The following is a 23593-nucleotide window of genomic DNA, read 5'->3' as shown; positions in this document are numbered from 1 at the left end:
TCAGCCCCCGTAATGTAGGATTTCTCAGTTCACACTGAATTGTTTCAGCCTATGGATTAGATTCATCAGCAGCCATGATTTGTCCGAAGTCCCTACACATGCTTCATACTGACAAAGTGCTCAATGATAAATAGCTCACAGAGCTATGGGCCTTGACTTCCAATTCTCTTCCCAAGAGAGTTGTGACCAAAGCTTGAGGGGCTAGTTGTGCGTATTGGATATGGAAAATGTGATACTGGAAGTTGAACAACAGTAATTTGGTAAAGGGAGGAAGGACTGTACCCGGGTTTTCATATCGTATATAGCAAAACAGCATTAGAAACAGCTGAAACCTTTTAAACATGGAGGTGGCATTTCTAACTGGTTTACAAAATTTAACTAAAGCTAAGCTTGGGGAAGGAGTTAAAAGTGGAATTTCCTGCAAAAACTATGAAGGAAGTGATAATTACGATCATTTAAGATTCATGGAAATACAACTGCGACCAGGTGCTCCAAGTGGTGAGTCACCAGAGTTTGTAATGATTCTGATTTGGTTAAAGCAGTTTGAAAATGAAAAAGAAATGAGGCATTTTGAATTTGAAATGCGAAGAGCAAGGAAGGAATTGAAAGGATAGAGAGCAAATTAAAAGTTTGAACTTGAATTTCTGAATGAGGAAAAACAGAAGGAAAGCAACTAGGACGGTGGATTTGGAGTTCCAGGAAAAAGAAAAGGATAAAGAGAAAGTTTTGAAACAGAGAATTTGGGCTTATAACACTAGAATTTTTAAATAAATGACTTCAGTCCTCAGAAGGTCCTGATGAGCAGAAGTCTAGCCATAACCTGAAGCCCAGTATGGAAATGTTAAAATTATAGACAAAAAAAAATTGAGGAAAAGGATGTGGGGATGTGCTTCTCTTGTTTGAAAAAGTGGGTAAACAAATAAAGTGGCAAAGAAAAACTGGACACTGCTGATGCAAAGAAGTTGATGAGTGGAGCACGCAAGATAGTTGCATCACTGTCAGAAAACTGTTCTGGGTGTACATCAAATAGTGAAACTAGAAACGGTTCAGAAAAGATTTATGAGGTGTTGCCAAAGTAGGATGGTTTGAGCTGAAGGGGGAGGCTGAAATGGCTGGACCTATTAGTGTCGGAGGCTGAAGAATGATGTTATAGAGGTTTATAAAATCATGAGGGGCATGGATAGGCTGAATAGCCAAGGTCTTTTCCCCAGCGTGGGTGAGTCCAAAACTAGAGGGTGTAGGTTTAAGGTGAAACGAGAAAGATATGAAAGGGACATGAGGGGCAACTTTCTCACACAGTGGGTGGTGCATGTATGGAATGAGCTGCCAGAGGAAGTGGTGGAAGCTGGTATGATTACAAAATTTAAAAGGCATTTAGATGGGTATATGAACAAGAAGTGCATAGAGGGATATGAGCCAAATGCTGGCAAATGGGACTAGATTTATATAGGATATCTGGTTGGCATGGACGAGTTGGACTGAAGAGTCTTTTTCCCTGCTGTATATCTCTAGGACTCTATGACTTTAGTTTCTGAAGCATATGGACCAGTTTTTCAAAACCTAAGGAAACAGCCTAGCCATAGCTAGACTGAATTTGTAAAGTGAAGAAACATAATGCTGGATGTTTTATATGTGTATTGGGTGTATATAGCATGTGTGAAGCTCTGAGACGTTATGCTCTAGAAGGTTTCAAAAGCGCCAGAAGCTAAAAATATGAACATCGCCAATAATTAGAACCCAGAGGGATGCACCGGCTAAAAAAGCAGCAGAGATGACTGATGATTTTGAACTGATCCAATAAATGAAACTTTTTTTGTCATTCTCATAAACGCGGGAAGGAGACAACGTAGGAGAGTGAAAGTTAAGCAAGGAGCTAGGATAGAAGAATTGACAACTGGAAACACTCTAAGGTATTCTTCCTCAAACTAGAAAGGAAGGTGCTGAGGGTGGAAGTGAGAATTGAATGCCGAAGTGCTTCCATCGTAACAAATTGAGACAACTTTATTCAGATTGGTGCAAGTTGTTTGGGAAGTTCATGGGGCTTACTGAAGTTTGTAACAACAAGTCTGGAAAAGGAGCTCAGAAGGAAAATACCCTTGATCAAATTGTGGCTTTAAAGACACAACTAGAAGAACAAACTTAAACATTGCTGTGAGTGCAGGATAGATGAATAAGGTGCACAGTAACATAAAGGATTTTCACCAAAAGGAAATGTCACCGCTTTTTCTTCAAACAAAGTGATTAAACACATTAACTCTAATAAGTTATGGAGGAGCCATGCAAGCGTTTTTTTTGCTGGAGAAAGACAAATGTCCCTGCAGAGACTCCTTTGCAAGCTAAAGTTTTAGTAAATGGAATAAATGGGAAATATATACTAGTTCTTTTGTATAAAATGCAATTAGAATGTGACTTAATGTCTGGAACAGTGATAGTCGGAGTTGTTCAGACATTACTTGTGGATAAGTTTAACTTACTCCTGGGAATGAATATGCTGGAACAAAGCTTCATCATAAATATACAGGGTCTGAATGAATTCAAAGAGACAAAACAGGGACAAGAACAAGTCCCAGATATTTTTCCATAATATATACTGACTAGAGTAATGGCAGAACAAAGCCCATCACCAGTGCTCAAAGTGGTATCACAAGCAGATATAATAGGAGTTGCACCATGTATTTCAAGATGAGGAAATTCGAAAGAAGTGTTTTATAAGTTTTGTTTAACTGAGACACCACAAGAAGGTCTAAGGTTGAGCAAGTCTGTACAATCAGTGATCGCTGAAGCTGTAGTTGAACCTGAAGATGTTCTAGATTGTTATCACATTATAGTTGGAACTCTGGTGATGAAGGCAAGTTATCCACACACATGTGCAGGTAAAGAATGGACAATTGTTCATCAGATTGTGGTACCGCCCAGCTAGCGTAAAGAGATGTTGTGGGTCGCACATGAAATTCCAGTGGCAAGCCGTGGGAATGCTCAAAACTCCAGCACTGATAAGCAGGCAATTATCCTGGCCAGGTCTTCATAAGAATGTCGCACACTTCTTTAAAATATACTGTATGTGCCATGTAGGAAAACCTCAACAAGAGATCAAATTGACACTGTTAGTACCCATCTCAGTTTTTGAAGAATGATTCAGAAGCGTGATAAAAGCAAATTACTGTGGATGCTGGAAGTTTGAAACTAACATAGAGAATGCTGGAGGGACTCAACATGTCTTATAGTTGAGAGAGCATTCACGTTTTGAATCTGGTATGACATTCCTTCAGAACAATTCTGAAAAAGAACCCGACTGCACTCAGTGTTAACTCTGTTTCTCTATCGACAAATGTTGCTCAGTTTATCCAGCATTCTGTGCTTGATTTAGCAGTATTTGTGGATTGTATGTGAACATTGCTGAAAATCAAAATGGGATACCACCATATCCTTAGAGTTATGAGTATGACAAATTGATTTTTAGAATCTTGTTTTTCTTAGGGCAATTACTTGTGAAGCAGTGATGTCAAAATTCAGTTAACTCAATTTTTTACTTGTTATGAGCTACCAATTAAAATACAGACCAGCTAAAATTCCAATTGTCTCAAAATTTTCAAAACATAATAAGAAACCTGGGATAAAGTAACTGAAGTCCACTGCATATCATCCACAAACACATCGAATGTTAGAGGGGTGCCAAAAGATTCTTAAGATAATGATGAAACCATATTGTTATGAATATTATCAAGATACAATAATGGTTTGGATTTCCTATTATATTCTATCAAAGATTCCCAAATGAAACACAGAAATGATTCCCCAAAATAGGTTTGGTCTATTTGAATCAATCTTTGGCCATGAGATAAGAAGTACATTAAAATTAGTAATGTAAACATTTTTAAGACTGAAACATCAATCCGCAATATTAGGCTGTGTGTCCACGTTACCAGAAAGACTCACAGAAGCATGCAAAATAGCACAGCAACTTTGAAAACCTCACAGGTAGTGATGAAAGATTGGGCATGCTGGAACCAGATGATTTCAAACAGGAGATAAAGTGCAAATCTACTTATCTTTACAGGGCAAACCTCTGAAAGTAAGGGTCAATCATTCATACAGGCAATTAAAGAGGATAAGTAGAGTGATTTATTTGACATGTACTCCAGATCACAGGAAAAAGAATTGGTTAAAACACATAAACATGTGAAAACAATGCCATTTTGGAGAGGAAGATAAAAAGGAGCAAGCATCTTAGGTGGGAGATGACAGAGACAGTAAGAGTGAGGAGTAGGAGATTGAACTACCATTATCTGATTAGCCAATACTGAAATACTGGAACACTTAGAGACATATTCTCACACTTGAGGAAGGACAATGGAAAGGTCTGCTATGATTGTTTATGAAATTCAAGGATACCTGTAGAACTACTCCACTTTTTGTCATTGTCTTCCTTTTAATGTGATCCATACAGAGTCTGATGAAGGGTCTAGGCCCAAAACATCAGCTTTTGCGCTCCCGAGATGCTGCTTGGCCTGTTGTGTTCATCCAGCTCCACACTTTGTTATCTCAGAATCTAGTTGAATTGGTTTGAGTTATAAAGAAAGGCTGGATAGGCTAAGACTTTTTTCACTGGAGCATATGAGGTTGAGGTACATATAAATACACATATTTATGGAATAAGACAACTGGTAGTTGGACATTGGACTTTGCTGGGTTTGCAAATAATTTACTGTGTAATTGCCTGGAACTGGAAAATCTGTTTGCTATGATCTGAAGTATACTATGGCCTATTTGCTGTTTACGATAAAAAAAATTTGAAAAACAGTGCCCGCCAAAGTTAGAGAGAAGTAACAGTGGAGCTTTATTGCTTTACTTGTTAAGCAAACAAACCTCGAGAACACTCATGGACGTATACTCCCATCTTCCAGCAACAGGGTCTGGAGAGGGGTAATCGGTGTTTTTCAGTACTTATCTAAAACCTGTGGGTAGTTGCTGAAGAACTTTGCAAGATTCAGCACTGTCACTCTTAGTTTGAGGGAGTGAGAACTTGAAGCAAGAGCAATGATGTATGTCTCTCAGTGATTGGAAAACCTTGATAAAGTTTCAGAATATCAGGATTTCTAGCTGTGTCTCAGTGGAATTTGAAATCCGGTTAGAAGATTTCCCACCATTCTGGACTGACAGCAAAGTGAACTTGTCGACAACCAACTGAAAGGACTGTGTGGGAGAAAGAGACCTCATTCTATCCTGTATGATAGGAATCTTGATCTAGAGTTTTTTCTCTAATGCTTGCACTTATAATTGCTGTGTGTGTGACTATGCATGTGTGTGTGTGTGTGTGTGTGTGTGTGTGTGTGTGTGTGTGTGTGTGAGAGAGAGAGAGATGTCTTCTCTGTGCATGAATGTGTGTTTGTGATTAAAGGGGATATCCATTTGCATTCATTATTTCTCTGTGTGTGAGAGATGTTTTGTATGTGCATGAATATGTGTATGGGATTAAGCGGAGCATAGTTCAATTTGCATTATAGCTCAGTTAATAACCAATTTGCCACTTATTTCAAGAATAAGTTTGCTTGTAATAAGATTATTTTAGATTTTATTCAAAAGCCTGATGAAAATTCATTTTGTTCCAGCTGGGAGTAATAAAATGAATTAAATTTATCATTTTTGGTGGCTGTAAAAGACATTTGCAGTTTTATTGTAGTTTGATGGGTTTCCAGCACAATCCTCCCACTGGAGATAGAACATTACTCAAATATTGAATCACTAAGAAGGTCTGGATTGGTTTTCTGTTCAGCAAAATTAGAAAATACTCATGTACTCATGGAAGCTCAGATTGCTCCCTTCACTTGACTTCTGTGTTCTGAACATGCTGTTGGAAGACAGGTTAGAACCGACACACTGTAATTAACTTTCTGTTTACTTTTTGCTTCAACTTTTATTTCCAAAACAATCTCAGGTCACAAGCCATTTCTTGAACTGTAATGGTGAATCGAGAAACTGACTCCCATCTTTCAGTTATTCCCAGTTTCAGTTTTACCTTCTAGGAGACGTTGCACAAAAAGCAAATAATGCTTTTCTCATCATAAAACCAATCCACATAAAATATAATTTTATTTACATCTAAATTTGAACGTTTTAAAGATGAAGGCCTTTATTTAGAGTGTATGCTTATATCTTTCTAGTTTTGGGATCAGAGCACATACATTTCTAAAAACTGAGCGTAGACCCACTTTTTTTTATCTAAAAGTGCAGGAATAAATTTCAGGAATGTATAAGCAGGTGTTCAGTTTATTTTGCTATTTAATTATGAGGCCTGAATTGAATCTCAAGTGAGTTAACCAGTGTTATGGCAGTACCCCTTGCTAACCTTACTCATTAAAATTCTGTCAACCACAGTCTGGAAATTCCAACTGAAATCCAACATCCGCAACCATTTGGGAGTCAGGGAATTCCAGTTTTCCACTACCCTATCTGTGAAAATATTTTCCTGATTTCTCACCCAAATGGCCGAGGTCTAACTTAAGTTTGAGCTCCTCTGTTCACAAATTCTCCTTCGGACGAAATGGATTGTCTGAGCCAGACTTTGAATCGCTAGTGCAGACAAGGTCAAGTGTGGACATGCATTGTAAAATCATACACTTGGATGGTGTATCAGTCTTCTGGTTTCTCTGGGACAGATCGAGGGGGGATAGAATTAAATTTTCAATATTAAAAATGGGGATGAGTGAATGGTCAGGGACATATGATTGCACCACTGTAGGGAGCGATTATTCATAAAAAAACAAAGAACTGTTGATGCTGGAAATAAGAAACAAAGACAGAAATTGCTGGAGAATCTTAGCAGGTCTGATAGCATCTGTGGAAAAAAGTGCAATTAAAGTTTTGGGTCCAGTGACCTTTCTTCAGAACGGTGTTGTTCAATGCCAGATCTGCTGAGTTTTTCCATTATTCATGGTGGCTATTGATCAAATATCATGTGTAGGTATAAAAAAGGTCAAATTGAGGTGCCCATGTAATGGCACAAAATTGCCATTGCTTAAGTGCCTGAGTGTGCATTTAGAACAGTTTGTTAAATTGTGAGACTGCTATCCCTCTGCTCTCCTTTCTGCTGCATTCTTCAAGCCACCAGAAAGCCCAGTAATAGCTGCTGTTTGCTTCTTAGAGTCAATCTCTGTGATGGGGAAACCAGCTTCAGGCTGCTCTTGGTACTAGTTAGTTGGGCACTGAACTCTTCCCTGAATTAATTAGCAACTTCAGTTTTAAAAATCGCATTACCTCACTGGTACTCATATGGCTTGGAGCTTGGACTCAGAAACAATGTGACTCCTAGCACTCCGACCCTGTTCCTTGTGTCATTTCTTATTTTTCAGTTAAAACAACCTCACAATGGTCTATACTGAAGAGACTCATAGTATGATTATGCAACTCTTCCCTGTAATGTAACCATTTTCACTCCTGTGTCACTTGTAAATTTGTAGTATTCCTAAAAAGCTGCTCTGTTTTACCCATGGTTTCTAAAACTGAACTCCATGTGTGAGATAGAGTCTAACCAAAGTTCTACACAACTGGAGTATAACTTTTTTTTATATTCTAGGCTCCTTTGAGATAAAGGTCAACATTGTATTAACATTTTTATTACTTTTTTAAAAAAATCTGTGCACTAGTTGTTAGTTCACAACCAATTCTCAATGCTACTCCAAAGCTCCTAGTTGTCCACTATTCAGAAAGTCTACTAATCTTTCAGCCATGTGTCCAAGATGAATGGCCTCACATTTCCAAGAGTTAACCTCATCTGTCACATTTTGTTCAATTCAGTTAACCTGTCCATGTCCCTTAGAAACTTTCTGTTGCCATAAATATAATCTATTATGTCTCCTCGCTGAATATCATCTGTAGACTTGTTTAAACTGCTGTTTATTCCTCCATCCAGGTTGTTCATATGTCTAATGAAGATGTAGAGGCCCGTGTGCTGTTTCCTGAGGAGCATCATTTATCATGTCCTGACCATCATAATAAATTCTATTTATCCCTCCTCTTGAGCACTGATCTATGAACCAATTTTGCCAAGATCACATCTAATTTTAGATGCTTTTATTTTCTCTGATGGCCTATGTATGGAACCTAAATAAATGTTTATGGAAGCCCATAAATGAACATTCAGCATGTACATGACTGCTTTAAAACCTTCAACTAGATTTGTGCACCATATTATACGGTTCACAAATTTTGATAAACTCTGATCTCCTGCTGACTTTCTCAGATAACAATACTAAATGATAGTGCAAACCTTTTGTGCTCAGAGTGCTGTTAAACCATTTTTATTAACAATTTCATAAACTCATAGACATTTACAACACAGAGTTCATTCTACCCATCATGTCCATGCATATCAAAGACCTGACTCCATAGTCCCATTTAAGATAACAAATTGTGAAGCTGGATGAACACAGCAGGCCAAGCAGCATCTCAGGAGTCCCATTTTCCAGCTTTGGTCCATTGCCCTGGCAGCTATGGCAATGCAAGTGAATATCTAAACACTGCTTAAATGTTACAAGAGTTTCTAACTCTACCTTTCAGGCAGTGTGTCCCAAATTCTCACCAAACAGGTCACTGTGAAAATTCTCCTTAAATCTCCTTTTGGCCATCTACCTCATTCCTTAGATCTATGCTCCTTGGCTATTATACCCTCTACTAATGATAAATTAATAAATTATTAAATGTGATTGTATTTACATTTTGTGATTTGAAACAACAATTTATTTATTTTCTCATATCGCATTCAATGCACCTATTGTTTAAACTGAAATTGACATACATTGGACTGTATTGTGTGAGGACTGGACTCAACATTATTGGACTGCTACTCCACTTTAACTTTCTTCCTTAGATACGGCTCTGCACTTCTTGACAGGTTTTCTGAACCTGGCCTCTCTAGAAATACAGAGTGCAGAGTTCCCTGTGGAGAGGACCATAAGATTGCAATGGAGTGGGGTCAAGACAGCCCACACCCCCTTTTTACCACATTAACTGCTGTTTGGTAAGTTTTACTGGCTAGGTGAGATGGGTGACATGGGTTGCGAAGATTAGTCAGGTCAGGGCTAGTCGGGTTGGGTTGCAGGATGGTTGGGCATTAGCAAGGTCGGAACAGATAGTCTGGGGATTTCACTCGGTTGAGTTGTGGGAAAGTTGAGCATGTAAGAGGATTGTTGGTGGCATCTGTATGAGTGATTGAGGAGTCAATTTTGTTGTTACCTCGGAATTAGACCAAGTTTATTCTTCTTTTCACATTTTGGGTAACTATATAGATAGGTACCTCACAGCTGTTATATAATCATGGAGTCATACAGCATGGAAACAGACCCTTCAGTCCAACTTGTCCATGCCACCAGATATCCCAATCTGACCTTGTCCCATTTGCCAGCATTTTGTCCGTATTCCTCTAAATCTTTCCCATTCATTTAACTATCCTGATGCCTTTTAACTGATGTAATTGTACCAGTCTCCACATCTGGCAGCTCATTTCAGACATGCATCACTCTGTGTGAAAAACATTGCACCTCAAGTCACTTTTAAATCTTTCACCTTAAATCTGTGCCTTCTGGTTTTTGACTCCCCTACCCTGGGAAAAAGACCTTGACTATTTATCCTATTCATGCCCATCATGATTTAATAAACTTCTGTAAAGTCACCCCTCAGTCTCTGATGCTCCAGGGAAAATTGTCCCAGCCTATTCAGCTTCTGTCTATAGCTCAAACCCTCCAGTTCCGGCAACATCTTTTTAAATCTTCTCTGCACCCGCTCAAGTTTCACAACATCTTCCTATCGAAAGGCAACCAGAATTGTATGTAGTATTCCAAAAGTGGCCTCACCAATGTCTTGTACAGCCACAACATGACATCTCAACACCCATACTCAGAGTTCTGACGAATGGAGCAAAGTGTGACAAACGCCTTCTTCACCACCTTGTCCGGCTGTGACTCCACTTTCAAGGACCTGTGCACCTGTACCCTTAGACCTCTGTTCAACAACACTACCCATGGCCCTACCATTAAGTGTAGAGGTCCGTCCTGGTTTGCCTGACCGAAATGCGACACCTCGCATTTATCTAAAGTAAACTCCATCTTCCAATCCTCAGCTGATTGGTCCATCTGATCAAGGTCCTGTTGTACTCTGAGATAATATTTTCACTGTCCACAAGACCGTCTACTTTGCAGAGGACTCTGGAGAGTGGGGGAATTGCCTTTCAGAAGTTCAAATTTCCTAGTCAGTACCATTGGGTTCAGCACATTGGGGCCTTCGCAGGGAACTGATGCACATCTTGGGTTTTACATACTTGTGACAAACCATTCAGAGGCCAGAAGATCTGTGCCAATGATAGAATGCAATTTTATCATTAGTGATATCAACATTAGAATTAATTACAAATTTGAAACTCTTCTGGCAAGAAATGGCAAAGGTTAGATGCAGTGAAGAATTCTTTAATTTGCTCCATCAGTATATCCTTAACTTAAACATGAAAGAAGCACCAGATTTAAAATTTTCCCAATTTCTCACATGTGAGGATAAAAGTCTGGGTTTTATGTGAGACTGACACTTACCAGCCAGAGAAGGCTACCATCTCAAAAATATCCCAACCGGACTCATGTTTCCATTGAAATATTCAGCTGAGCAAAGTGCATGGAGCTTGCTAATCTTTCAATTAACTCAATATAAATAAAAGGCAAAGCTTATCTTTGATGTTCTGGGATATTCCACAGTGCTTTAAAGCCAATGAAGTAATTTTGCAGCGTAGGCACTGTTGTAACATTTGAATGTATAACCTGCTTACTCAGCAGCCAGAGTGCAAGGCTAGTACATTCTCACTCTGCAGAACTTGTCTGAGTATTGCAATGTGTCTCAATGATCAGTGCCGTTACGAAGTGTGAACGTTTTGGCATATGAGGGAGTGAATGGACACGGTAGATGAATCAGGGCATTGGTCAAATGAAGGTTGGAGGCGAATTGCACGTAATTTTAAACTTCTAGCATTTAACACAAAAAAACCTCTCTCTCTCTTCTGTGTTGCAATCCAGTTATGTGTTGAGATCTTATGTTGATGAACCTCTCTGTATTTCTACATCTCACTCAAACTTCACTTGGATGTTCCCTCCACTACTGTCTAATATGAACTTGGTGGCAGAACTACAGTTGGGGAAATTTATGTTACAATCCAATTTCAAATTGTTAATGTTGAAAAAGGAGCTCTAGTGCCTCACTTTCACAAATGGAACTATGCTAGGTTACACTTGCATTTGCAAAACAGAACAAATTTTGTTGTGTTAAAAAAGACTTAAACAGGATACGCAATAGTGACTTAATATGGTTTGTAATTACATGTTATGCACTTAGATTTACTTCTTCACCCAAAAATTCTCTTAAAATACAATATCAGATTTAAAGCTATTTACCTTTGGACAATTCATAAGTAGGCCGATAATTCTACTTATTATTTTAGTTTGCAATAAGACATGCAAGGACCAATGTAGATTCTCCCACTAGCTTCAAACCAGGCAGTTTTCCAGCTTCCCACGTAAGATTCAAGTTGAGATTAGGCTTCACCAGTCTTCTGTGTGAGTCAATGATGAAATTAATGTTTTGTTCTGTTTATGGTCAGATCTGTGTAATTGTCATTTTCTTTTGTTATCTGCTCTCAGTTAGCTGTAAACCACATTACATCCAAATTGTGAATAATCTTTCCAGCAAAAGTTGAGATAAATAAAAACATTTTAAAATCATGACAGGTATAGAAAAAGGGAATGGCAGGTGTCTTTTCCCTATGCTGGTGGCTTTCAAGAGGAGGGGGCATATTTTTAAAGAGAGAGGAAAAAGATTTAAAAAGGACACAGAGAGTGGTTCATGTGTGGAATGAGCTTCCAAAGGAAGTGGTGGATGTGGGTAGACTTACAATGTTTAAGAGACATTTGGATAAATTCATAAAGAGGAAAGGTTTGGAGGCATATGGGCCAAGCGCTGCCAGGTGGGAATAGTTTAGTTTGGGATTATGGCCATCATGAACTGGTTGGACTGAAGGGTCTGTTTCTGTGCTGTAATGCTCGATGACTCTTAAGAGAATCTACTTAAGATCTAACAACTCCATAGTGATGTGTGCTGCTGTGTGCTATCCTCAAACTAACTTTTACATAAATTATCCCTCATTTATAATTTCTTCGTTGATATGATGATGTGAATGTGTTTTACAGCCTTTTAGGATTTCTTAAATGCTTTTGAAGTAATTCAATACAAAGTTCCCAAACGAAAAGAATTCCTCTGCACTGTACTTCTTGCAGACATGACAAATATTCTGTCTCCAGTTCCTTAGCTAGATTAGACCACATGCTGATTTGTAGTTCCATCTCTTCAGGCTATTAAAAAAAGACCACCCTTTGAGCAACCTTTTGTTTAGGTGTTCTAGCAGTGCCTAAAGCCAGAATTTAAATGACCTTATAAAACCCGAAAGAACTGCAGATGCTGTAAATCAGGAACAAAAACAAAATTGCTGGAAAAGTTCAGCAGGTTCTGAGGAAGGGTCACCAGACTTGAAACATTAACTCTGTTTTTCTCTTCACAGATGCTAGCAGACCTGCTGAACTTTTCCAGCAATTACCTTTGGAACCTTAATCTTCTCTGAACTAAAAATTACCTCGGACAAGTAATTTAGTTGATGTACAGGTAATTAATATACAAGTAATTTAAATGTCTTAAAAGACGTTGGACAGGTTTAGAGAGATGTGGGTGAAACACAGGCAGATAGGACTAGTTCAGTTTAGGAAATCTGGTCAACATGGACAAGCTGGGCCAAAGGGCCTGTTTCCGTGCTTTATGACTGTATGGTTCTAAGTATCAACACAAACCATGAACTAGATATTTGTGACCTTAAGTACAATAACAGTTGATTAAAATGAACATGAATGAAAATACACAAAAGAATAAATCTGAACATAATGAAGGGCAATAGAAAATAAAAGTAGATAAAATGAAGCAACTACAATTGACATAGAAATGGGTATTTATTCACTCATGGGACATGGGCTTCGCTGGCTGGTCAGTATTTATTGCCTCTTCCTATCCCATAATTACAGTTGTATCTTTATTGCTCGCAACTCCAATTTCCTCTTCAGTGCCTTCCCCAACCACTAATGAATACAAATACAGTTAGACATTACGCCTCAGAAGTCTATACAGTGGACAATGTGGAAAATGCACTACAGGTAAAAGATTTAAATCAATTAAGTGGGAGACACCAAAAGAGAGAACACCTCTGAAACCGAACATGGAATTGTAAACAAGAGAACTGCCATTGAGCAAAACAGGTAAAAAATGTCGAAAAGTTAAAAAGTAAATGAATACATAGAATAAAAAATACAAAAGTAGGAAACCAGCAGAAAATGCAGTTATATGAAAGGAAAGAAAAGTTTTAACTTTCCTTTGATTAAATGGAAGATCAAATAATATTTTATTTCTGTAATGTTGCTCTCCTCAGTCTTTTAACCTGGTTATTTTGATTTACGTGTAAGCTGGTAGGTTAGAGCCATGCAGTCTAATAAAGGTGTATTATGTAATTAAGTGGGGGAAACCTTTTCTGATGTTCACTTGATAAGAGCAGTAAAGTTATGCCAATGGGCTAAAAGACTGAGTCCAAAGTATGCATGTTAGGATTGGGATTGATTCTGCTGCCCAGCTTCTGACATGATTTTGTAGCTACAGTATTTAAATAGCTGGTCCAGTTAAATCTCTAATTAGTGGTAACTCCTAATGTTGTTGATTGTGAGGCATTCCATGACGGAAATGCTATTGAGTGTCGAAAGGAGATCATTAAATTCTTAGTTGGTGGACATGATCATTGCTTGGCACTTGCCTTGCAGGAATGTTATTTTTCATTTGTTTGCTCAAGCCTGAATGTTATCCAAGTCTTGCTGTATACCTGCACAGGCAACTTCATTATCACAAATGAAATGGATCATTGTGCAATCATTGGCAAATACCTCCACTTGTGATCTTATGGTGAAGAAATTGACGAAGCGACCAAAATGGTTAGGCCTAGGTCACTACCCTGAGAAACCTAAAGGGGCTGTTGTGATGTAGTGGTAGTATTCCAACTCTGAGCTGGGAGCCTCAGGCTCAAGTCCTACCTGCTTCAGAATTAACATCTCTGAACGAGTTGATATGGAAAATAACTTATGTGTTGCCCTGAGGCTGATTGGCCTCCAATGACCACAAATAGCTGCCTTTGTGTTAGGTATTTTCCATCCTGATTCCAGTTTACTGGGGTTGATGTCACAGTCTGCTGATCTTTTTATACCAAAGGTAGTCACTAATATCTCATTTCTAGAATTTGGTTCTGTTATCCACATTTTGTTCAAAACAGCAATGAAGCCAGAAGTCAAGTGGCCTTGGCAGATTACAAACTGAATCACTGAGCAGGTTTTTTAAAGTGTCACTTGATAATGCTCTCAGCAACAACTTCCATCACTTTGCAGATGATTGAGAGTAGAGCAATGTATCAGCAACTGGCCAGATTTGACCTTCTTTTTGTGGACTGGGCAAGCTTGAGTATTTTTTCCACATTGTTGAGTGAATGCCAGTACTGTAGCTCAACTGGAACAGCTTGGCTTGAGCTGCAACTAGTTCTGGAGCACAGGTCTTCAGTATGACAGATGGTACGTCGTCAGGGCCCATAGTCTTTATAGTATCTGGTTTGCTCAGCCTGCTTTTAATATCATAGAATTATGGAGGTTTACAGTACAGAAAAAGGCCCTTTGGCACATTGAGTCTGTGCCGGTCAAAAATAAACACGTGACCATTCTAATCCATTTTCCAGCACTTGGCCCACAGCCTTATATCTCTTGGCAATGCAAGTGCACATCCAAATACTTCTTAAATGTTATGAGGGTTTCTGACCCCTACCACCTATTCAGGCAGTGAGTTCCACATGCCCACCACCCTCTGGGTGAAAATTGTTTATCATCACATCCGCCATAAACTTCCTGCCCCCTTACCTTAATTTTATGCCCGGTCATTGATCCCTCTGCCAAGGGAAAGTTCCTTCCTGTTGACACCCCTCATACTTTTGTACATCTCAATCATGTCCCCTCTCAGTTTCCTCTGCTCAAAAGGAAAATTGCCCCATTCTGATAATTTCTCTTCAAAACTAAAATCCTCCAGCCCAGGTGAAATCTGGGTAAATCTCCTCTGCACCCTCTCAATTACAGTCAAACGCCTCACATAATGTAGATTCTGGAACTGCTCATAACAGCTGTGGCCTGTTCAGTACAGCTCAGTATCACCTTCCTGCTCTTACATTGTATACCTCAGCTAATAAAGTTGTATCCCACATGTCTTCTTAACCTCTTTATGCACCTGACCTGCTGCCTTAAGCAGCCATTGGACATGCACACCAAAGCCTCTCCGATCCTTGGTGCTTCCTATGGTCCTAGCATTCATTGTCCTGTCCAAATGAATCACCCCACACTTATCCACATCCATTGGCCACTGATCAGTCCATGTGACTAGCTAGTCTATGTCCTCCTTAGATGTAATCTAAGGTTATCCTCCTCGCTATTTACCACCCCAGCAATTTTCACATCATTGTGAACTTACGCATCAACCTTCCTGCATTCAAGTCTAAGTTGCTTATATGTAGCTCAAGCATCACGCACAGTGAATCAAATTTGCTCAATATTGCCATTTGTTTTGCTGGGGACAGAGGAGGAGGTTGATTTAGGTAATCCATTTGGCACATGGCTGAAGGTCTCTGCAAATACCGGATTTGCACCAATGATGAGAGAAATAATTGGGTGCAATGGATATGTGAGAAAAATAGAGGAATGGAATTTTGTGCCTGATGTCACCTGGAAGGTTGTCCACATTGAACTGTATTTGCTTTAAGACCTATGCATATTCTCCTATGCTATCCTATGAACATAGAACATACAGAACTTAGAACATTACCGCACAGTACAGGCCCTTTGGCCCTTGATGTTGTGACGTCCTGTCATACCAATCTCAAGCCCATCGAACCTACACTATTCCATGTATGTCCATATGCTTATCCAATGATGACTTAAATGTACCTAAAGTTGACGAATCTATTACCGTTGCAGGCAAAGCATTCCATTCCCTTACTTTCACCCCTCAATTTAAAGCTATGTCCCCTTGTGCTCGCTGTTACCATCCTAGGAAAAAGGCTCTCCCTATCCACCCTATCTAACCCTCTGATTATTTTATATGTTTCAATTAAGTCACCTCTCAACCTTCTTCTCTCTAATGAAAACAGCCTCAAGTCCCTCAGCCTTTCCTCGTAAGACCTTCCCTCCATACCAGGCAACATCCTAGTAAATCTCCTCTGCACCCTTTCCAAAGCTTCCACATCCTTCTTATAATGCGGTGACCAGAACTGTACACAATACTCCAAGTGCGGCCGCATCAGAGTTTTGTACAGCTTCACCATAACCTCTTGGTTCCGGAACTCGATCCCTCTGTTAATAAAAGCTAAAATACTGTATGCCTTCTTAACAGCCCTGTCAACCTGGGTGGTAACTTTCAAGGATCTGTGTACATGGACACCAAGATCTCTCTGCTCATCTACACTACTAAGAATCTTACCATTAGCCCTGTACTTTGCCTTCTGGTTACTCCTACCAAAGTGCATCACCTCACACTTGTCTGCATTAAACTCCATTTGCCACCTCTCAGCCCAGCTCTGCAGCTTATCTACGTCTCTCTGCAACCTACAGCATCCTTCGTCACTATCCACAACTCCACCGACCTTAGTGTCATCTGCAAATTTACTAACCCTTCCTTCTACGCCCTCATCCAGGTCATTTATAAAAATGACAAACAGCAGTGGACTCAACACCGACCCTTGTGGTACACCACTAGTAACTGGTCTCCAGGATGAACATTTCCCATCAACTACCACCCTCTGTCTTCTTTCAGCAAGCCAATTTCCGATCCAAACTGTTATATCTCCCACAATTCCATTCCTCCGCATTTTGTACAATAGCCTATTGTGGGGAACCTTATCGAACATCTTGCTGAAATCCATATAAACCACATCAACCAGTTTACTCTCATCTACCTGTTTGGTCATCTTCTCAAGGAACTCAATAAGGTTTGTGAGGCACTACCTTCCCTTCACAAAACCGTGCTGACTATCCCTCATCAATTTATTCTTTTCTAGATGATTATAAATCCTATTCCTTGTAATCTTTTCCAACACTTTGCCAACAACTGAGGAAAGGCTCACTGGTCTATAATTACCAGGGTTGTCTCTACTCCCCTTCTTGAACAGGGGAACCACATTTGCTATCCTCCAGTTATCTGGCACTATTCCTGTAGACAATGACGAGTTAAAGATCAATGCCAAAGGTTCGGCCATCTCCTCCCTGGCTTCCCAGAGGATCCGAGGATAAATCCCATCCGTCCCAGGGGACTTATCTATCTTCACCTTCTGAAGGATTTCTAATACCTCTTCCTTGTGAACCTCAATCCCACCTAGTCTAGTAGCCTGTATCTCAGTATTTTCCTCGACAACATTGTCATTTTCTAGAGTGAATACTGTTGAAATATATTCATTTAGCGCTTCCCCATCTCATCTGACTCCACACACAACTTACCACTACTATCCTTGATTGGGCCTAATCTTACTTTCGTCATTCTTTTATTCCTTAAATACCGATAGAAAGCCTTAGGGTTTACCCTGATCCTATCCGCCAACAACTTCTCATGTCTCCTCCTGGCTCTTCTGAGCTCTCTCTTTAGGTCTTTCCTGGCTACCTCGCAGCCCTCAAGTGCCCTAACTGAGCCTTCATATCTCATCCTAACATAAGCCTTCTTCTTCCTCTTGAAGAGAGATTCCACCTCCTTCGTAAACCACGGCTCCTGCACTCTACAGCTTCCTCCCTGCCTGACAGGTACATACTTATCTCGGACACACAGGAGCTTTTCCTTGAATAAGCTCCACATTTCTAATGTGCCCATCGCCTGCAGTTTCCTTCCCCATCCTATGCTCCCTAAATTTAGCCTAATCTCATCGTAATTGCCTTTCCCCCAGCTATAACTCTTGCCCAGTGGTATATACCTATCCCTTTCCATCACTAAAGTAAACATAACAGAATTGTGATGGCTATCATCAAAGTGCTCACCTACTTCCAAATCTAACACCTGGCCAGACTCATTACCCAGTACCAAATCTAATGTGGCTTCGCCCCTTGTTGGCCTATCTACATACTGTGTCAGGAAGCCCTCCTGCACGCACTGGACAAAAACTGACCCATCTATAGTACTCGAACTATAGTGTTCCCAGTCAATATTTGGAAGTTGAAGTCCCCCATGACAACTACCCTGTCTCTCTCACTCCTATCGAGAATCATCTTTGCTATCCTTTCCTCTACATCTCTGGAATTATTTGGAGGCCTATAGAAAACTCCCAACAGGGTGACTTCTCCTTTCCTGTTTCTAACCTCAGCCCATACTACCTCAGTCGACGAGTCCCCAAACATCCTTTCTGCAACTGTAATACTGTCCTTGACCAACAATGCCACACCTCCGCCCCTTTTACCGTCTTCTCTGTTCTTACTGAAACAGCTAAATCCCGGAACCTGCAACAACCATTCCTGTCCCTGCTCTATCCATGTCTCCGAAATGGCCACAACATCGAAGTCCCAGGTACTAACCCATGCTGCAAGTTCACCCACCTTATTCCGTACGCTCCTGGTACTGAAGTCGACACACTTCAAACCAACGTCTTGCTTGCCAGTGCCATCTTGCTTCCCTGAAACTTTATTTCGGACCACCTTACTCTCAACCTTTTCTATAGTCGAACTACAATTTTGGTGCCCATCCCCCTGCTGAATTAGTTTAAACCCACCCGAATAGCCTGAGCAAACTCCCCCCCCCCCAGGATATCGGTACCCCTCTGATTCAGGTGAAGACCATCTTGCTTGTAGAGGTCCCACCTACCCCAGAAAGAGCCCCAATTATCCAAGAATCCAAAACCCTCCGTCCTGCACCATCCCTATAGCCACGTGTTCAACTCTTCTCTCTCCCTAGTCCTCGCCTCACTAACACGTGGCACGGGCAACAAACCAGAGACAACAACTCTGTTCGTCCTAGCTCTCAGCTTCCATCCTAGCTCCCTGAATTTCTGCCTTAAATCCCCATCTCTCTTTCTACCTATGTCGTTGGTGCCAATGTGGACCACGACTTGGGGCTGCTCCCCCTCCCCCTTAAGGATCCCAAAAGCACGATCAGAGACATCACGCACCCTTGCACCTGGGAGGCAACACACCAACCATGAGTCTTTCTCGTCCCCACAGAACCTCCTATCTGTCCCCCTAACTATGGAGTCCCCAATGACTACTGCTCTGCTCCTCTTCCCCCTTCCCTTCTGAGCAGCAGGGACAGACTCTATGCCAGAGACCTGTGCCCCACTGCTTTCCCCTGGTAGGTCCCCCCCCCCTACAGTATCCAAAACGGTGTCCTTATTGTTGAGGGGAATGGCCACAGGGGATCCCTGCACTGCCTGCCGGTTCCCTTTCCATCCCCTGACCGTAACCCATCTGCCTTTTTCCTGTACATGAGGAGTGACTACCTCCCTGTAACTCCTCTCAATAAGCCCCTCTGCCTCCTGAATGATCCGAAGTTCATCCAGCTCCAGCTCCAGTTCCCTAATGCGGTTTTCGAGGAGCTGGAGTTGGGTGCACTTCCCGCAGATGTAGTCAGCAGGGACACTAGTGGTGACCCTTACCTCCCACATTCTGCAGGAGGAACATTCAACTGCCCTGACCTCTATTCCCATTGTTCTAAATTCCCAAGACTTAAAAAATAAAGAATACAAAATAAACTTGTTACCTTACCAATCAGGCACACAGAACCTTTTTTTTTGATTAGAGGAGGAGGATGGGTGGGAGACATTACCCGGGTAATGTTTCGGGTAACGCAACCACACAAATATATTACCTCACTCACTCACCAGTCCCGTGTCAGCTCCTGCTCAGCGTACCTCCGCCTATTCACGAGATAAGCTTTTTAAAGATTCAAAAACAGTGACTCACCGGCTTCCCGACAGGCTCCTGCTCCAAGCTCCCGCTCGTGCTGCTGCTGCAACCAGAAATGGAAGGCAGGTCAGGAAATGCTTAAATTATTCTTTTGGTTCCCATATTCATCTTGGATATAATAAACTCAGCATTGACCTAACACATACCCGTAAGCTACGCTACTTGCTAATGTAGGAAATATCCATTTGCTCCATCTTCACTGTATGCATTTGCTATGCTTGAATGTTTGCAATGTTAGTTAGACTCCTTGCTAGTGAAAATTCTACAAAAGAAATCCATTTGATGATGACGACGATGATGATGATGATGATGATATCAACAGACAATTAAAGAACATGAACAGACCACATGACCCTTTGAGCTTGCTGTGCCATTGAATAAGATTGCAGTTGATCTGGTTTTTAACCTCAGCTCTCCACTCTTGCCCACCCTTGATTATCTTTCATTCCCTTGATAATCAAGAATCTGTCTACCTTTGCCTTAAAAATATTTTTAAAATTTGCATCCACTGCCTTTTGAAGAAGGAAATTTCAAAGACTCTGAATCCTCTAAGAGAAGAAAATGTATTCTCATCTTGAGCACGCCCTTATTTTTAAACCATGACCATGAGTCCTAGATTCTACCACATGAGGAAAGATTCTTTCACTTGGTAAAGTCCCACCAGAGCCTTGTATGTTTCAGTTAACTCCTTGCAATTGATAGAGGAATGTGTTGGCCTAATAGTATTATTACTAGACAATTAATACAAAATTGCAGCTAATTTTCTGGGGACCTTTGTTCAAATCCCGTCACAGCAGATGGTGGAATTTGAATTCAATTAAAAAAAAAGTCTAGAATGAAGAATTTACTGATGACCATAAAATGATTGTTGATTGCCAGGGAAAAACCTATCTGGTTCATTCATTTCCTTCAGAGGAGGAAATCTGCCACCCTCACGTGCTCCGGCCTGCATGTGACTCCAGATCCACAGCATTTTGGTTGACTCTCAACTGCTGTCTGAAAAGTTCTAGCAAGCCATTCAGTTTAAGGGCAGCTGGGGACGAGCAATAAATGGTGGCCAATCAGTAATGCCCATGCCCCAAGAGTGAAGAAAAATTAAGTCACTTCTGGCTGTTCTAAACTCCAGAGGATATTGGCCTAGCCTGTCCCGACTTTCCTCATAAGGCAATGCATTCCTTCCAGGCATTAGTCTAGTAAAACTCCTCTGAACTGCTTCCAATGTATTAACATCCCTCTATAGGTATGGTGATCAATCCTGTCCATCAGATGTGGTCTCACTAATGTCCTGCTAACTCTCTGCTGTCAAATTCAATTCTCCTCACAATAAAAGATAAAATCCAATAGCTTTTCTGATTACTTGCTGTACTTGTGCAATGACCTTCTGTGATTCATGCGCAGGTACTCCCAGATCTCTTGGCATCACAGAGCTCTGCAACCTCTCACCATTTAGGTTACATGCTTCTTTTTTATTCTTCCTGCCAAAATGGGCAATTTTACACTTTCCCACATTGCAATCCATTTGCCAGATCTTTCCTCACTCAGTTGATCTATTTAGGCTACCAATGTCCTCTTCACAACTCATTTTCCTACCTATCATTATGTCATCAATAAATTTACCTACCATACCTATGGTCTCTTCATCCAAATCAGTTATATATAGGCAGCTACCAAGTTTCTAACAGGTTCCATTCTTGGGTCAGCTCATGATTAGATTTGTATGCAAGTCTGAACACAATGCAGGACAATTAAAATAGCCATTCATAATTGCAAGGCAGTGTTCGTTTGTCAGATCTTTAAAGTTATTGTTAATAGACCATGCATGGGGATCACATTCATAAGTACAAGCATTCATAAGTTGGACATTTGTAAATTAGGGACCCCCTGTAAATTGTGAAGAGTTGAGTCCTCAGCACCAACCCCTGTGCCACACCACATGACATCTTGCCAGCCTGAAAAAGACCTATTTATTCTTACTCTCTGCTTCCTGCTAGCCAATGATGGACACTAACTAGAAACTGTTTGTTTTGTGAGCGTGAAATAATGTAAGCCATGTTGAAAAGAATTTACTACCACAGAGTTTTTATTATGACACTTTTGCTCAGCTTGAGGGCATCAAGTCCCAGATGATTGAACGGTTTGATATTGCTGCGAGGGAAAGCTCCACACTTTATCAAAAGTAAATAACAAAAATGTACTAGAAGTATCTTTCAAAGTGAGATCAAGACAGCATTGCATTATGCAGTAGCCAATTTCTGGATGAGATAAAATTAACAGCATTACCCATTGGAAATGCATGGACATTGGAATTGTTTTGTTTTATTGCCATCTTATGTTGAAATAGATTTTAAAGCAATTCAGAAAAGAAGTGGGTGGGTGTAGGGACTGTTCTTTTATCTCAGTAAGCTGGCAACCAGCCCAGATGGTGGACTGAATGAATGCTTTCGTTCTGATTAATTTTAGGTCAAGGCTAATCATTTCGAGCAGTTTCAACTTGATTGCTCACTGATGTGAGTCAACAATGCACAAACCAGCACAAATTTACCAGCACTAAGCCAACAGTTTTACTGAGTCTTTGAGGTTAAATCCAATGAAGAAATACAAACATTGCCCTACATTTCTTTTCGGGCTAGTTCTGGTAGAACAGTGTAGAAGGGTTGGATTCATATAATTTAGGTTTGTTCTGGGAATGCTTGATTGGGTTCCACAAACAGAAAATATTCTTTCCTCTTCACTGACATCTCTTACAACATTGCTACTGTGGTAACTAAGAGAATAATTTAAACCATTTCAAAGATATTTTATATCAGTTGCTACATCTCTAACTGAATCAACTTGGCAAATGATAGTGTGTAATGTTTAGCAATTGATATGAGTCAGATATTGAAATGAGTTTATCAGTTCAGATGTCCCTATGTACACTGTGATAATGGTGGGTTCTAATTTGAATTAAATTGATGTCATAAATTTTATAAATGAATTCATTTTGTTTTTGTAGATTTGATGGATAAATACCACCACAAAATGCAACAGTTATTTAATGGGCTGATCTCATCTTCCAAATATTTGCGTTATTTTAATATTCCTTTTTTAAAAATTATATCCTTGTATGTTGTTAGCACTCAATGGCTAGAGTTGCTTTATGGCTGGTTCCCACATTTGCTCATTTTCATTCTTGGTCTGAATCCAGAGTGAGCAGATGACTTGCTGAGATATAATTTTGGAACAGAGCATAGTTTGAGGGCATATTGGCAAAGTATGATACTTCTGTGATTATGTGAAACAGTTGTACCTGAACCACATAGTGCAAAGCTTTCTACCTGAAGATTTATTCATTCTCACTATAATATTTTACTTTTGATTGTAGAGTAAAAACAACATGAGCAGTGCAAATCATCCCTCATGGTTTAGTCCCATCTTCTGCACCCATTCTTTGCAACTGAAAACTGCAATGTGTGAATGCATTTCTAATACCTGTCCAGAATGCTGGTGGATCATTCTCCTTCATTGCCTTGTTATTT

General features: G+C 40.2%; 1 protein-coding gene across 8 annotated transcripts in view; it reads left to right on the top strand.

The window, feature by feature from the left end:
* The window catches only part of LOC125462069 (serine/threonine-protein kinase 32C), a 290855-nt gene that overhangs the window by 6275 nt on the left and 260987 nt on the right, over window positions 1–23593 (top strand). The window contains exons 1-2 of one of the 8 annotated variants that reach the window (XM_059653105.1): window positions 8966–9016; window positions 12587–12687. The exons of 6 other annotated variants lie outside the window; for them this stretch is intronic. The gene's annotated coding sequence lies outside the window, so the exon portion shown is untranslated. Of the gene's footprint in view, window positions 1–8965; window positions 9017–12586; window positions 12688–23593 lie in introns of those variants that run through there. One more of the 8 variants, XM_048551555.2, reaches the window with a different exon arrangement.

The sequence above is a fragment of the Stegostoma tigrinum genome, chromosome 20 (assembly GCF_030684315.1).
Source record: "Stegostoma tigrinum isolate sSteTig4 chromosome 20, sSteTig4.hap1, whole genome shotgun sequence".
Lineage (NCBI taxonomy): Eukaryota > Metazoa > Chordata > Chondrichthyes > Orectolobiformes > Stegostomatidae > Stegostoma > Stegostoma tigrinum.
This window is presented reverse-complemented; position numbering and strand designations above follow the sequence as displayed.